This window comes from Ptychodera flava, unplaced genomic scaffold, assembly GCF_041260155.1.
Source record: "Ptychodera flava strain L36383 unplaced genomic scaffold, AS_Pfla_20210202 Scaffold_91__1_contigs__length_413411_pilon, whole genome shotgun sequence".
Lineage (NCBI taxonomy): Eukaryota > Metazoa > Hemichordata > Enteropneusta > Ptychoderidae > Ptychodera > Ptychodera flava.
The window spans coordinates 252,522-270,528 of NW_027248413.1; the positions used below are offsets into that span (position 1 = coordinate 252,522).

The window sequence follows — 18,007 nt, forward strand, 5'->3', positions numbered from 1 at the left end:
GATCGCACATTTCGCCCTGAGTTATCATTGCCAAAAGTAATACCGATCAAAATGACTGACACTAAACCAGCTAAAGTTGCGCGAAACATGAAATTTCACTGCGAGAGCAATCGGAGACACTGCGCAACTAGCGCGCAAATAAGCCTTAGCGGGAACACTGAATTCAGGTGCCAAACCCGCCTTGCCTTCATCAGAAACAATAATGTGCATCATCATGTATACGTCCGCGCTGTCTATCGCGGCTAGACAAGCTTTTCGCTCTCGTCTGACAACCTCATAACCAATATTACATTTAACAAAAAATAACAAGAACAGCACAATTTGGTAAATTCATGTTTATTTACAGTGAATTAAATATATTCAATTCTCAACCGTGTACTATATGAAGCTATAGCGGTGTTTCGAAAAACACCGCCCCCCCCAATCAAACACTAAGTCACGTGATCTGAAAACCCTAGAAAAATACGAAAAATAATCATTCTAAAATCAATAACTCTCGATTGAATTCTCCAATCAACTTCATTTGAACAAATCCCCATCTTCGTGTACCTCGTTAGGGACTGGACATAAATTACAGGGGGGGGGGGGGGCGGGCCGGTGTTTTTCGAAACACCGCTGCGTCAAAAATAATGACCCTTCAAAAGTTCATGCACAAAAATTAGTGACCCTCCCCCTTATCCGTGCATGAAAATAAGTGACCCTCCCCTGTTACTCCATACCCCCTAAACAAACCTGCAATGCGTTCAAGACCCCCTTCTGACTTGCTATACTTTTGAAGTCCCCTCCCAAAAGGGAGGCAAAATGTGGCTGATATAACGCTTTGTCCAAAAAATATCAAATCATATGTGTGTGATAATTCATGTAAATGTACTTTGCTTAAAGTGGCAGATAAAAAGTGCATGCATGTACAAAAAATGTAAATTTTAGATTTCATCGATAATGTCGATTCACTATGCATGGCAGCCTATGATGAAACTATGAATATTTTTTTCCCAATACAAAACTAGGTAAATCTGTGCATTTATGTACACCTAATTATTAGTATTAATGTTCATGACTCGACTACAGTGGTTTCAAGTCTATGGTTGTGCAAGAAATTTGTTTTTGGAATTTCACTGAAATGTCCATTCACTATGCATGGCAGCCTATGATGAAACTATGAATTTTTTTTTTCCAATACAAAAATAGGTAAATCTGTGCATTTATGTACACCTAATTATAAGTATTAATGTTCATGACTAGACTACAGTGGTTTCAAGTCTATGGTTGTGCAAGAAATTTGTTTTTGGAATTTCACTGAAATGTCCATTCACTATGCATGGCAGCCTATGATGAAACTATGAATATTTTTTTTAAATACAAAACTAAGTAAATCTGTGCATTTATGTACACCTAATTATTAGTATTAATGTTCATGACTAGACTACAGTGGTTTCAAGTCTATGGTTGTGCAAGAAATTTGATTTTGGAATTTCACTGAAATGTCCATTCACTATGCATGGCAGCCTATGATGAAACTATGAATATTTTTTTTAAATACAAAACTAAGTAAATCTGTGCATTTATGTACACCTAATTATTAGTATTAATGTTCATGACTAGACTACAGTGGTTTCAAGTCTATGGTTGTGCAAGAAATTTGTTTTTGGAATTTCACTGAAATGTCCATTCACTATGCATGGCAGCCTATGATGAAACTATGAATATTTTTTTCAAATACAAAACTAAGTAAATCTGTGCATTTATGTACACCTTATTATTAGTATTAATGTTCATGACTAGACTACAGTGGTTTCAAGTCAATGGTTGTGCAAGAAATTTGTTTTTGGAATTTCACTGAAATGTCCACTCACTATGCATGGCAGCCTATGATGAAACTATGAATATTTGTATTCCAATACAAAACTAAGTAAATCTGTGCATTTATGTACACCTAATTATTAGTATTAATGTTCATGACTAGACTACAGTGGTTTCAAGTCTATGGTTGTGCAAGAAATTTGTTTTTGGAATTTCACTGAAATGTCCATTCACTATGCATAGCAGCCTATGATGAAACTATGAATATTTTTTTCAAATACAAAACTAAGTAAATCTGTGCATTTATGTACACCTAATTATTAGTATTAATGTTCATGACTAGACTACAGTGGTTTCAAGTCTATGGTTGTGCAAGAAATTTGATTTTGGAATTTCACTGAAATATCCATTCACTATGCATGGCAGCCTATGATGAAACTATGAATATTTGTATTCCAATAGAAACTAAGTAAATCTGTGCATTTATGTACACCTAATTATTAGTATTAATGTTCATGACTAGACTACAGTGGTTTCAAGTCAATGGTTGTGCAAGAAATTTGATTTTGGAATTTCACTGAAATATCCATTCACTATGCATGGCAGCCTATGATGAAACTATGAATATTTGTATTCCAATACAAAACTAAGTAAATCTGTGCATTTATGTACACCTAATTATTAGTATTAATGTTCATGACTAGACTACAGTGGTTTCAAGTCAATGGTTGTGCAAGAAATTTGATTTTGGAATTTCACTGAATGTCCATTCATTACGCATGGCAACCTATGATGAAACTATGAATATTTTTTTTCCAATACAAAACAAGGTAAAGCTGTGCATTTATGTACACCTAATTATTAGTATTAATGTTCATGATTAGACTAGAGTGGTTTCAAGTCAATGGTTGTTTAAGAAATTTGATTTTGGAATTTCACCGAAATGTTGATTCACTATATATTGTAGGCTAAGAGGAAACTACAAATAACTCATAGGTTATGTGATCCTAAATTGTTATTCAAAAGTTGTTAGACCTGAAGCTTCCAGTTGTTATTGATGACATTTTGCACTATTCTGAATAGTTTGTATTCTGTCAATGTTCTCAAAAAATGGAAAATGTACATACAGCTTCATGAACATTTGACACCGACCTATACCCAATGTATTGTCAATGGGAGAATGATATCAAATAAGTGATCTCCCAAATTGTTATTTAAAGCGTCATTATAGGGGACAGTTTATATGTACAATAGAGGAGTTGGGTAAGTAGAAATCATGACAACTTAATTCAATGTGGCTGCTTGGATCATCAATACATTGCTTATTATACCCTTAAACTTGCGCCCGAAGGGCGCGCCGAAAATGGAAATGACAGAAAATGAAAGTGCCAGGAGGTATGTTTTCTTTTTTCAGTATTCCATATTCTTTAATACGTGCACACGCAATTTCAGCTTTGATGCATAAAAAAGGTGACCCTCCCCCATAGGCTTGCACAAAATTTTATGACCCTTCAAAAATGCTTGCGTGAAAAATAGGGACCCACCCCCAAAAAACACGGCCTACCCCCCCTGTAATTTGTGTCCAGTCCCTTAGACCGTCACAAACTTTCGATGCCAAATGTTAAGCGGTTTGTCAGTTTAAACAGTTTACGGACACCAAATGTCTACATCCATCCACACAGACAGACAGCCAGCCTACTCTACGGAATTCGACACCACAACTATAGCGCTAGCGCTGCTGACTATGTCACCCGTGCTAAAAATCAGATATCTGTTATATCATTATATGTCGCAGGTTTCATCAACTTTCGCACAGTACTCTAAGAATTAAGTTACTTATTACAAAACTTTCTTTAATATGTAGATGAGCTAATTATTAACTTGACACGCCCAATGCTTCTCAGTACAATTAAATATTTATCAGATCAATATCTGTAGCAAATTTCATGAAATGTAATGCTGTAATTTGGGAGTAATATCACAAATTACAAAGTTCATTAAATATGCAATTGAACCTTAATTAACTCCACACAACTAAGTGCTTTACACCACAATTAGATATCTATCGGATCAGTATCTGCAGCAGATTTCATCACATTTGGTGCAGTTATTTTGGAGTTATGTGACTAATTACAAAACTTCATAAAATATGCAAATGAGCTATTTATTAACTTGACAATACCAAACGCTTCTCAGTCAAATTAGATATTTATCAGATCAATATCTGTACCAGATTTCACTGACTTGGGTGTCGTAATTTTAGAGTTATATACCTAATTACAAAGTCCATTAAATATGCAAATGAACCCTTAATTAACTTGACACTACTAAGTGCTTTACACCACAGTTAGATATCAGTCAGATCAGTATCTGGAGCAGAATTCATCAAATTTGGTGTAGTTATATCGGAGTTATATGAATAATTATAAAACTTCATAAAATATGCAAATGAGCTATTTATTACCTTGACACTGCCCAATGCTTCTAAGTATAATTAGATATATATCAGATCAATATTTGTTGCACGTATCATCAAGTCTGGTGCAGGAATTTCAGAGTTATGTCACTAATAACAAAAGTTCATTAAATATGCAAATGAGCAGATGATTGACATGACACTCACAGGATCATCATAATGTTCTGAGACTATCATCTGTTAAAAGTTTCATGGAATTTTGTGAAGTATTTCTTGATATATGTCTACACTGTCATTACCGTCTCCATAGGGAAACCATTATACGGAAAACAACTCTATTGCATAACTTACTTAATATGCAAGCCACACTAACCAAAATCTAATCAGTTCTTGCAAGTAACATATGGTACCTGTGTACCAAATCTGACTTGAATATGCGTAGGCGTTTTTGAGTTATCGTGTAAACAGACAGACAGACAGACACACACACACACACACTCACACACATACACGTGTACACACACACAGGGACAGACAGACAGACATCGCTACTATGACATTAGCCCACGTGTGAACACGTGAGCTAACCAGATATGAACTGAAAATGCTCACGTGTTTCATTATATATTGCATAACATGTAAATTTGAACCTTTGCCACATGTTTGCAACTTCATTGAAAGTAATATGATCAGTATAATGAACAATATTCACCGCCGACTAATTCTAAAAGGTCATGAAGTATACAAATATGTAATTAGCTGAAATAAAAATAATAAAGTTCTTTGACTTCTGTCATTGTATCACCACTTTATATAGCAAGTGTGATTGCCTTTGGCCGAGTCCTTCAAGCCATATATGCCGAACTGTGAAAGCTCATTAGATATGCAAATTATAAATTAGCTGACATGAAAATGTGAAATACATAGCATGTTTTGCCAACTTTGATCAAGTAAATCCAAGTATATATCCGTAATTAGAAAAGATAATTGAATATGCAAATTAGGAATTGTCTTAAGGTAAAGGGCGACGAATTCTGACGCGCACACGCTTTAGAACGTTTCTGCACAGATTTAACTCCAGCCTGCCGCAAATTGGTTATTTTGTAGCGCTTGTATTTAACATCACCTGTCATTGTTGAAATTGCGCTTTTACCTAATTTTTTGACCCAGTGTCTTAGAAATACATGTGACCTATAACCTTGTCATATTTTGACCCCCTAGGAAGCTGGTTTTTATTCAATATGAGCGAAAAATTAACATTTCTCTCCCATTTATATGGCGCAAATTACCCATTCACCCGGAGATATTGTAAAAAGTAGCGTGGTGACACCCTTTTATTAACACTGTAAACTAAACGGAATTATGTCAGGAGTTTATTCGCCAAGTTTGGTCAAAATGACACCATTCAAAGCGACAGGAAGAAATTTCGAAAATTATGTAGTGATATAATTTCGATATCGTCATTTTGTAATCGATACTTATTTATAAAATTTCTTCACAAACATCATGGAAACTATACATTCGATAGAAATGGATCTTAAGTCGTGGTATTTATTAAAATTAACTCATTTGCTAAGCGTTTTACAATTGCTTTCTTTAGTTTAAGTGAATTATATCATTTTTATTTATTTCTAACGACGCCATTTTAACGTCCGTTTCCATGGAAACGAGAGTGGTGACCCCCATTTTTTATTTCATTTTTGCACTTGCACAACTTCCAAGGATATTTGTGTAAAGTTTCAAGAAAATGACACCACAACTTAATTTTGACGTACTTCGTAGTACTTCACCTTAAGAAAAAATGCTCAATGACTTTCAATAATGTTGTATCATAAAATGTATATAGCAAGGTTAATCAACTTTGGTTGGTTGGTCCGGTCAATTCAGATATATATCTCTAATTAGCAAAGTTCATTAAATATATAAATTAGGAATTGGCTGAAGTAAAAATACTTAATGACTTTCAATAATGTTGTATCATAGTATCTTCAATATATGTAGCAAGTTTTGTCAACTTTGGTCAAGTCAATTCAGATATATATCCCTAATTAGGAAAGTTCATTAAATATGCAAATTACGAATTGGCTGAAGTGAAAATGCTTAATGACTTTCAATAATATTTATTATAGTGTAATTACTGTACATAGCAAGTTTCATCAATTTTGATCAAGTCAGTTCAGATATATATCCCTAATTATGAAAATTCATTTAATATGCAAATTAGGAATTGGCTGAAGTAAAAATGTCTTTTGACTTTCAATAATGTTATATGAAAGTATCTTTGATGTATATAGCAAGTTTCAACAACTACAATCAAGTCAATTCCGATATATATCCCTAATTAGGAAAGTTAATTCAATATGCAAATTCTGAATTGGCTGCAGTAAAAATGCTTAATGACTTTCAAGAATGTTGTGTCATAGTAGCTTCAATACATAAAGCAACTTTCATCAACTTTAGTCCAGTCAATTCAAATATATATCCCTTATTAGCAAAGTTAGTTAAATATGCAAATTAAGAATTGGGTGAAGTTAAAATGCTTGATGACTTTCAAGAATGTTAAATTATAGTATCTTCAATATACATACCAAGTTTGGTCAATTTTGATCGAGTCAAATCATAGGGGAAAGAAATCAGTCCCCTGGGGTGGGGAAGGAGGGTTTTTTGTGCAACGGTTTACCTTATTTGATTTTATTAATTTTGACTGTGATATTTCAAATAAAGAGTTCAACTCCACACCGTCTGACTGTTTTCTTTATTGCTGCAAGTAATTTTATTAATTTTGATTCATTAAATATGCAAATTAAGAATTGGGTGAAGTTAAAATGCTTGATGACTTTCAAGAATGTTAAATTATAGTATCTTCAATACATATACCAAGTTTGGTCAATTTTGATCGAGTCAAATCATAGGGGAAAGAAATCAGTCCCCTGGGGTAGGGAAGAAGGGGTTTTTTGTGCAACGGTTTACCTTATTTGATTTTATTAATTTTGACTGTGATATTTCAAATAAAGAGTTCAACTCTACACCGTCTGACTGTTTTCTTTATTATTACCGACAAGTCCTTATCTCCTCTCCAACTTGTGTATACACCACTGTAATTGCTCCGAAAACATTGCCAACTTGCTAATCCGCTGTCCGTATCAGCGGATTAAGTGATTGAGTCAACACTACAGCCGTCACACACGCATTAAAATAAGGACTATGTGTGTGACGGCTGTGGTGTTGACTCAATCACTTAATCCGCTGATACGGACAGCGGATTAGCAAGTTGGCAATGGTTTAGGAGCAATTACAGTGGTGTGTACACAAGCTGGAGAGGAGATAAGGACTTGTCGGTAATATATAAAGAAGTCAGACGGTGTGGAGTTGAACTCTTTATTTGAAATATCACAGTCAAAATTAATACAATCAAATAAGGTAAACCGTTGCACAAAAAAACCTCCTCCCCACCCCAGGGTCCTTTCATCTGTTCCCTGTGATCGTTCCAAAACGAAAGGTATCAACACTCAACTGAGTTGTCCAAGTGGACCTTGAAACAAAGGAACCAGGTCTTTGACATTTCGTTGTCAATTATTAACAAAGCATCAAGTTACTCTAACATAAGCAAGCGATGTAATCTTTGTTTATAAGAAAAACTGCACATTATCAATGCTGACAAATCTACGCTGTTAAACAAACGCTTAGGGTTGGTTTCAAAATGTCGCAACCAAAGCAATATTATCTATCAAATTTTTACACCACCGACAAATAGAATGGTGCGTCCCGATCATACATATATAAGAGGGTTGAGCTACTATAATTACTTTCACTTCATCAGTCTTATGATTGCAGGATGCATGAAACTTAAGTAACAGATACCATTACTTTGTATTTGAAGTAATTTTGTGTTATTATATATATATATATATATATATATATATATATATATATATATATATATATAATATATATATATATATATATATATATATATATATATATATATATATATATATATATATATATATAGATAGTAATATACAGATGTCCTCTTGTAAAATTAAAGTGCGCGATGACGATGGTAAAAGCAGAGTGTTATAAATAATTTCGCAGATTACTTCAAGTACAAAGTAATAATATCTATTAAGTTTCATGTATCGTTTATTCTTTAGAACTTTGTCTTTACTTGAAGTATTTTGTGTAAATATATATATATATATATATATATATATATATATATATATATATATATATATACATATATATATATATATATGTGTGTGTGTGTCTGTCTGTCTGTCTGTCTGTCTGTCTGTCTGTCTCTGTCTTGCCATTTATATGCTTTGCACTTATCATTGTACCACGTTCTTACACCCAGAGACTATTAATAATTACGTTTGGCAGTACATTATGTATTTCATACGTCTTTTGAATTCGTAATTGTAACACTCGAAACATGGTCCAATGCCCATAAAAGAGCAGTATACCAAAAAAGTATCGTAAAAGTTTGAGACGGTCCGAATACCAGTCCCTGAAGCGCGGCGCTCTCTACTGAAAAAAAGACCAGCTGCTCGTTACTGTAATGTTATAACTGGGTGGTTATAAACAATCTCAAATAAGGAGTGCAGACTTACAGGCAGCAACATGCACGAGTATCGCCAAGCATATGATTGATTGTAACTTGAACATCTATTTTGAGACCTGTGTAATGACCTTGCCCTGTGAAATAAAAAAACAATATTCATGAGTAATAGGGAGTGCCTTTTTATATCAGTGAAAATCCGGCGAGCACAAGAATCGGTTATTTTTAACCGATGGCAATTTATGCTCTAATTAGCATAAGCTATGCAACCAGCAACAACATATCAACAAAATACTATCAATTCTTGCTATTACCAAACAGTATCTACGTGCCTCATTCTATTCCCACATGTTCTGCCATTCTTGATTAAAACGCCTAATTGCATTGGTTCATTAAATATGCAAATTAGCAAATTGATTTAGATTTCGCCTCTGAATAGCTGTCTCTTGAGTTCTCATATGCCTGTGCTACAGTAAAGATTGATCAGTAAGCTTTAATATGTGATTAAGTGAAACTGATATACGATTAGGTAATGCTAATATAATATAAAGAAATGTCAATATAATTTGGTACTGTCGCTTTATTGTTAAGAAATATCATTATGGGTGCCTTCTTTTTATCACAGATAATGTTAATATATGATCAGATATTTTCCGTATACTATTAGATGCCGTCAATATATGATTATGTAATGTCTATATATGATGCGATATGCGCACACCATTATTTGTATGTATAACGGCTTTATTATTTAGGATGACAAACATCATTATATGATGAAGATTTGCGAATGCATTCTGGCACGTCCATTAGGCGCACTGAGTCACATGTGTTTTGCTCGAACCCCGATATCTCGCGGACTACATCACTCGATTGGACGGACGAGGATTTGGACACAGGAACCCCTTGTAGAGATTTATGGAAGAATGTGTAGATCCTACTGGTGTGATCATATTAACAAAGGGGCAGTTGGGTTGTCTTGGCGCACATTGTATCTACGATGGGAGACCGATGGCGGAACATGCTTGAAGAGGATCTATTCTTAATGACGAGATAATTGGCAGAAGAGAGAATGAGTCACGATAGCAAATGATAAAGCGAGTACAGGTTACTTTCTTCAAAGACTTAGGGACTGGTCAGTTTCTTCGGCCTGGGGGGGGGGGGCGGTGGATTATTTTTTGCCGACGTCAAAAAGTGGCTGACCCCCCTATTCCAAATTTTGAAAACAGGGTGACCCCCCTATTCCAAATTTCTAAAACAGGGTGACCCCCCCGGGCGCGACAAAGGTAAAACAAAAGATGGAACATAAATTATATATATATATATATATATATATATATATATATATATATATATATATATATATATATATATATATATATATATATTATATTTTACATTTTACATATATTTATATTTTAAATAGTCATTCTATGTTTTAGTGAAATTGTTGACATGTCAGTTGTAAGATAGGAATTTCAAAGTGTCAATCTTAAAGTTTAAATACAGTACATTTTGAATGAGCTGTATTTTGAATGAGCTGTGAATGTATTTCACACTTTCTCTGCTTAACCAGATGTCCTGAACTGTTGTACAGAAATGGATGTCAATCATTAATATCAAAGAGGAAAAAGCAGTGAATCAAAAACTTTGATGGGTGTTAAGACTTGCCAACCATCCAATTAAATCTACTGAGGAGCCATAGAGAGCTTTTTTAGCCAAATCTGATGTGTACAGTGTCTGAGAGGACCTTTTCTTGTGTAACATTGAAACCATAAAAGCACAGCTAATAATGACAAAAACTGCCTTTTTTAACTGTTATTTTGTTCATAAAAAAGCATCTTTCTACAGAAAACCTATGAAACAAAGGAAAATAATTGCATCAATGAGAAGGAAAGATATCTTGTCATTTTTCTATCTCTAAAATAAGTCACTGTATCAAATATATATTGTGAAATATTTGTGCATGTTGCTTTCTCATACTGAATTCTCACAGAGAGAACAGAAAAGTATCAGGAATTTGTCATCCTTTTCATATGAAATGCAGATTTCATAATGGTACACTTTCACTTAGCAAACATCAAGATATCTCTGAAAGTATGGCGCCCGAAGGGCGCGCCAAAAAATATGAAACATCCTGATATCTCTGATATATATGCCTTGTATATTAAGTCATGCACCTGGGCATGCTGAAAGATGTATGATATATTAAAGTAATGAGCTTGAAGAGCACGCTGAAAAATATTGAACATACAGATATCTCTGATGTATGTATGCTTGATATGTTAAAGTTGGGCGTGCTGAAAAATATGACTGATTATTAAAGTTACGCGCCCGAAGGGCGCGCCGAAAAATACAACTGAATGATGAATTTTGTGGCTGACACTAGCATTTTAGGCAATGATGAGCCTGTGTCAAAATTCAAAAACACACTGACCCCCCCTATCGGGCATTTCAAAAACATGGTGACCCCCCCTATCACCAAAGTCAAAAACAGGGTGACCCCCCATGAATCCACCGGCCCCCCCCGGCTGAAGAAACTGACCAGTCCCTTACATTTCATTATTTTGCTAGCTAAATCAGCGACACCATGGACACCGATCGATGTCATAATAAACAACCGATAAAGACGATCGGTTCGCTCGCAACGATTCGGTTGCGATGACCCTTGACCCGAGCGCGATCAATATGCCACAGCACCGCTGCGTATTCATAGTTTGAACTAGTCCTATGTTAACACCAGCTAAGCTTATAATGACAGCATCTAACAAAATATTAACAGAATCTTGTACTACAAAGAAGGCGCATACTCACATTACCAATATCTAACCAAACACTGACATTAGCTAATCATATATGGGCGTTACCTACGAATAAAGGTGTATAAAACAATATGTTGATATCAATCATGGATTAAAATTATCTTATAATAAAAAAGGCATAGGCTTATCATATAGTATTGGTGCCACTTCATCATATATGAAACCCACCTTATCACATATTGTCATTACTTTATACAATAAATGCCTTACCTAATTATATATTATATTACCTAATTATAGATCGATACCATGTGACAATGTAAAGACATTACTTAATCAAATAATCATATATCAAAGGTACCTTATCATACATTGACACTACCTCATAATATGAAGGCGTCACCTATCACATAAAGTTCAGCACATGTTAGATCCTGTATAGTTTGCTTATAGGGCGGGACGAGGCCTGGTGTGGAGGATGCAACGCTAACTCTACTGAATCTGGTGTATAAACGTCATGAAGGTAACAAAACACGTGCACGTATTTTATTTGTTGACGTTTCCTCCGCCTTTCACACCATACAACCGCACCTGCTTGCGGAGAAACTGTTATCTCGCTTCAATTTGGATTTCACACTGGTTGGTTAATTGGATTTTAGATTTTTGAACAAACAGGTGTCAACGTGTGAGGGTTAATCGCTGCGTATCAAACGAATGTTTTTATATCAACAGGTTCACCCAGGGTTGCGTTCTCTCTCCCTCCTAATTACTGTATACTGATGACTGCAGAAGTGAATATCGGGACAGACACATTGTGAAGTTTGCTGATGACTCTGCAATAGTAAGCTTGTGAAAGAGATCACGGTCCTATTGCGATTATTTTAGTAAGTGGTGTGATAGTTCGTTTCTACTGTTGAAAGTCAGTAAAACCAAAGAGATGTGTATCGATTTCAGAAGGGATCAATCTCCAACAACGATAGAGGGTGCAGAAATTGAAATCGTCAGAAAATATAATTATCTTGGTTCTACTTAGGATGATGAATTAAAGTGGGAAGAAAATAGAGATGTAATCTGTGGTAAAATGCAACAACGTGTATTTTTCCTGAGGAAACTGAACCGATTGAATGTACATAAATCTCTAGTGGCATTGTTTTATAGATCATTCAGCGACATTATTTTAACATTTTACTCGGGTTGCTGGTATAGAAACTTGAATAAGAAGGACAAAAAACAAATATGTATCATAAGATAGTCAATATTTGCAGCAAAGTTTATTAGAGAACAACAGACCAGCCTTTCCGAATTGTTTGAGAAACATATTACACGTAAGGCTAACTCGTAAATGCTAAATTTCAACACTCATTACGTCATGAGTTCGATCCGCTACCGTCTGGTCGTCGTTTATAGAGTTCCGATTTTAAAAACCAACAGATCAAAACACTTGTTTTCATAAACAGAACAATTGGATCTTTGAAAACAGTTAAATAGTTTTGTTTTTCTATTGATGTATTGCGATTTCCAGTACTTTTTAAAGGAATTTTATCTTTGCACGGATTTTGTTTTTATTTGCTTAGGCTAAAATTTTAAAGTCCTTTTAATTTGTCTCGTTCCTGCTGTTGTATCTTGTTCTGTAGTCGTATTTATTGTTGTGTTGTCACTATCGCAATTCTAATTGCCCAAAGTGCGACAATATTGTATTATATTGTATTGAACTTAATCATATATTTACATCTCCTTAGTGTATAAAGGCAATATCTAAAGATATACTGGCATTGCCTTATAATATGAAGGCGACTGATGTCATTAATATTACCTCATCATACACTAACGGTACCAAACAATATAAGGCCTAAAAAATAAAAAGTTTGTTTCTCATCCTAGACGTATTGCAAAAATGATGCGGTGACGCGGGTTTTTTTCTCAATTTTTTTTTATTCTTCAATCAACGAGAACGCACAAAAAACATGAAAACATAGGAATGAACGCAGAGATAAATGTACAGCAGTGTTGCTTTAGTATTTTTGTATAGCAACAGTTCTGTAGTTTTACTTTTAGTGCAGCAATGCAGTTTTGACAGCTTAATATTACAGTGACATATGTGTACAGTTCTGAATGGAATGTTAGTGTCAGGTATTGTGTTTACAGTTCTGTTTTATACAGCACTGTGTTATGCACTATCATCGTATACTTTTGCGGTTTTTTTAATTTTATATCCTCATGAGCAGAAAAAAGGTTGACGCGGCGGGTCTGAATTTTACGTAGGCGAGGACGAGAAACAACTTTTTATTTTTCTAGGCCTAAAGGCATTTCTAATCACATATTAACATAACTTAAAAACACATTACCATTAATTGTGTTGACAATACCCATAAAACTAAATGAAAATGTTTCCTAATCAAATGTGTTCAAATCATATGTCGACGTTACCTTGTAAAATGTGATATCTAAATGTATAGTGATGTATGAGTGTACGAATATATTGGCACTGCGTTAACGTATAGAGAAGTCATCTCATCAGGTACAAGAAGGAAACCCCATAAGGCAGTAATAGGTTCCAGACATAATGATCACAATGATATGCCATTGTCTCAACAGAAGAAATTACCATAATCTTCTCAGTAAACGGAAATACACCATTTCTCGGCACCGCAAACGTCAATGTGTTTTTGCCGGCGTACTTGCATATCTGCAATAGCTGTGCTCATTGTCTACGGTCGATTAAAAATGCACTTCGTGACGCATGCTAGTACGCCATTAGAAATAACTAACAGTGTGACAGAAATGTAGAATCATAACCACAAGTGATCGAATTTATATGACGATGCAATGAAAGTTTCCCTGACATAAGAAATCCATAAGCACGGTAAATGAGTAAGACGTTATCGGCGAAAATATGATCAACGAAATTGACAACAAATACAGTGTTTTCTCTGCACTTCATTTAAATCCATGAAAATATGTGGTAATCAAACGTTTGCTACCTACACATAATTTTCCATAATTCCGTCATTGATACAGTGTTTCAAGTTCTGCATTCAAACTTTACCGCTATCAAAACATGAACATGGAATTGCACTAGTATCCATAGAAACTGAACCGCAACTACGTGTTGGCTGTTCTTTTGGATGCGTACACTCCCATATCATGCACGTCACCAAAGATTAACGACAGGCGATATGTTGTCTTCTCCGAGGGAGTATTATGACTAGAAACAACGGCAAACTAGGAAATCCGGTCGCGACATGCTACCTGCGACTTCAAAACTGCGACCTGCATCCAGCGAGTTTGAAACATGCGACCTGCGACTTCGGCATTTAGACCTAGGTGTAACCTGTGACTTCACAACAGTGACCTGCGTCCTGCGTGTTCGTCAAACTGCGACCTGCGACTTCACACATGTCAAAACTGCGACATGCGACCTGCGTGTCTGTCTAGGGCTATCCTTTTACTCAAGTACCGCGACTAACGCAGCCGCTCGTCGCTCTACTCAACGGAAAGAAAAGAGTTGCGCCTTTTACCGTGGACCACTCTATCAGAGCGATAGCTGTGGAAACGCAGCTATCTTTTGGCGGGGTTGCGTGCTTCTTTATGTGGGTCAAAGTTCAACCCCGCCACGGATAGCTGCGGGCCAACTGCGAGCGAAAGTGGGTCTATTACGACGACACAACATGTATCGGAACTTTGAACGGCAAAATAAACCAAAGTGAGCGTAATTCAATAAAATGACCTATACCTGCCTGAACTCTGATTATTGCTTATTCCCTAACTCCTTTTGTGAACAAAATTTCTGGTTCGTTTACGTAATTTCGGCTGATTTTCCAAGGAGTACTCAAGATTTTCACTCCAGCAGCGAACTTTGACTTCTATTGATATGCTAATAAGGATCTGACCGAACGAGCGACGTCTGTATTAGCATATCAATAGAAGTCAAAGTTCGCTGCTGGAGTGAAAATCTTGAGTACTCCTTGGAAAATCAGCCGAAATTACGTAAACGAACCAGAAATTTTGTTCACAAAAGGAGTTAGGGAATGAGCAATAATCAGAGTTCAGGCAGGTATAGGTCATTTTATTGAATTACGCTCACTTTGGTTTATTTTGCCGTTCAAAGTTCCGATACATGTTGTGTCGTCGTAATAGACCCACTTTCGCTCGCAGTTGGCCCGCAGCTATCCGTGGCGGGGTTGACCTTTGACCCACATAAAGACGCACGCAACCCGCCAACAGATAGCTGCGTTTCCACAGCTATCAGAGCGATTGCACTGTGGTCACCTCTTCGAGACGACACGATATAGGCAAACAAAATAGGCTGTGTCGCAATTGCCCCGGGAAACACACAGTCAGCGACTGTAATGCGCCAGTCAATGTAAACCCCCACCCCCCACCCCCCACCTCGGGGTTTAGTGGGGGATTTGGAAATTAGTCCTGTGAAATCTGCCAAATGCCCCACCCCCTGGGGCAAGACAATCTGGAAAATCTCCACCTAAACCAAGTAAATCCCCCACATACGGGAGTGGGGAATTTGTAAATTCCTACACACAACCACTCTTTGGAATTTTCATGTCGTAAACAACCTGCATCAATATAAAAAGTTCATGCTCAACTTTAGAACAATTTTAATCATTTAAAACAGGGTTTTGTGACATTTATTGCTGTTCACAAATGTCTATCACAATCAACACAAATAGATCCAGGATAATGACATACTTTTCGCATTTGTTTTTCAGCCACTTATACTGTGACCAGATAAAAGTGTTGAGGTGTCACTGTCACGTCACCTATTTTGGAGCAAAAATTTACAATATTTTTCAGTCTAGTTTGCTTGTATGTTGTCAGGCATAAACATATTTCAGGCTAGAACAATTAGATCAAAACACCAGATGTATCATACAAGACCTGTCGCCTCAATAAACTAATTAAAGCTGATAATTAAACAAGATACATGATGTCCAATCTCACAAGTGCAGCTTTTTTGTCTTCTCGCTCTCATGCTACAAGCACAATGACACATTCTACATCAGTCATGCACTGATTTAAAACAAGCAGAGGAATGAAAATTCACAATGATCCGTGTTTATTCATCACAAAACACGGCAGAAAGATACTGTGTAAAACTCAACAGAACAGATGATCAGAATGATCACACTGATGAAACAGAACTGTTTCCCTAGCTATATGGGTCATCATGAATAAATTTGATAATACATTTAGCGGACATAAAAAGGAATCCCGTCGTGACCGAACATGTTTTCCAAATACACAAGCAATTTAAAGGGCCATTTTTCATGAATTTTGTTTGATGTGAGATACTACTTATATTGTTTGACATGTCGAAAGATACTGAATGAATGGGTGACCCTGCTATATTCGACCCCGGTTTTAGACACGATACATGCAAACCATCGCGAAAATGAATTAATGGTCATGACCATTAATTCGTTTTCGCGATGGTTTTACTTAATTTGTATAAAACTGGTGTCGAATATATGTATGGTCACTCATTCATTCAGTATCTTTTCAACATGTCAAACAAAATAAGTAGTATATCGCATCAAACAAAATTCATGAAAAATGGCTGACTTTGTCCCTTTAAGCTTTATCAAAAATAGAGTTGACCCGGAGGTCTTTTAGTGCTGGACCATGTCGATGACGCATCGTGAACATCCGAAATGTCACGCTCACGTGGGAAAATGTGGAAAATTTTGCGTATGGTATGTTCAGTTTTCCAAAAAATAAGAATACACGGCGGATGAAAATCATTTATTTAGTTATCGATATTTAAGCCATCAATCACAAATATACTTTCATGCACACCTCTGAATATTGCTGCATCGCGTTCATCAATAGCCAGTTGAAAAGCTGCTTACCGGCCCACATGGCCTTGACATCCACCTTTCGCCATGCTACCGCTCTGAACAACAACATACCATTACCAGGGCCTGAAAATTTCTGTTTTTTCCCACTGGTCCCAGGACCAGTGACCTGTTTTTTTTCACTGGTCCAAAGGTAAAATCCACTGTCCTCAAAAATTTGCATAACAATACAAGAATGATTCATTTCTCATACTCATGTTATATATGCATTTCTATCAGATTTGCTTGGGATTTACATACAGCATAAACTGCCAATCTTTTTAATACAGACACACTGCATATACATTTACTTGGTAGTTTTCTCAAGTTCTTGCACCACATACTTAACATGTTTTTTTACTATTGCTATAAAGTTCACTTCATTTTTATAATTGCCCAGCGGTTGATTCTTTCCCATTTAAATTGTAAAAAATAGGTTGAAAACACCAAATATCTGAGAGGGACTTCTTTTTCCTTTGATAGCAATATTAAATTGCCATAACGCTGTTTTGACAAGCTAGGCGGTTCTTGTTAAGGTCAACTACAATCGAGTTAGGGGGTCTTGACTATATAAGGAATTCAGCATGGTGACCTTCTAAATTCAGAAGCTTGCTTG

General features: G+C 35.7%; 1 long non-coding RNA gene across 1 annotated transcript in view; it reads right to left on the reverse strand.

Annotated features, from left to right (window-relative positions):
- The window catches only part of LOC139129095 (uncharacterized), a 113,584-nt gene that overhangs the window by 83,833 nt on the left and 11,744 nt on the right, over positions 1-18,007 (reverse strand). Inside the window, exon 2 of the long non-coding RNA XR_011551505.1 lies at positions 8,833-8,917. This is a non-coding gene — a long non-coding RNA (uncharacterized lncRNA). The remainder of the gene's footprint in view (positions 1-8,832; positions 8,918-18,007) is intronic.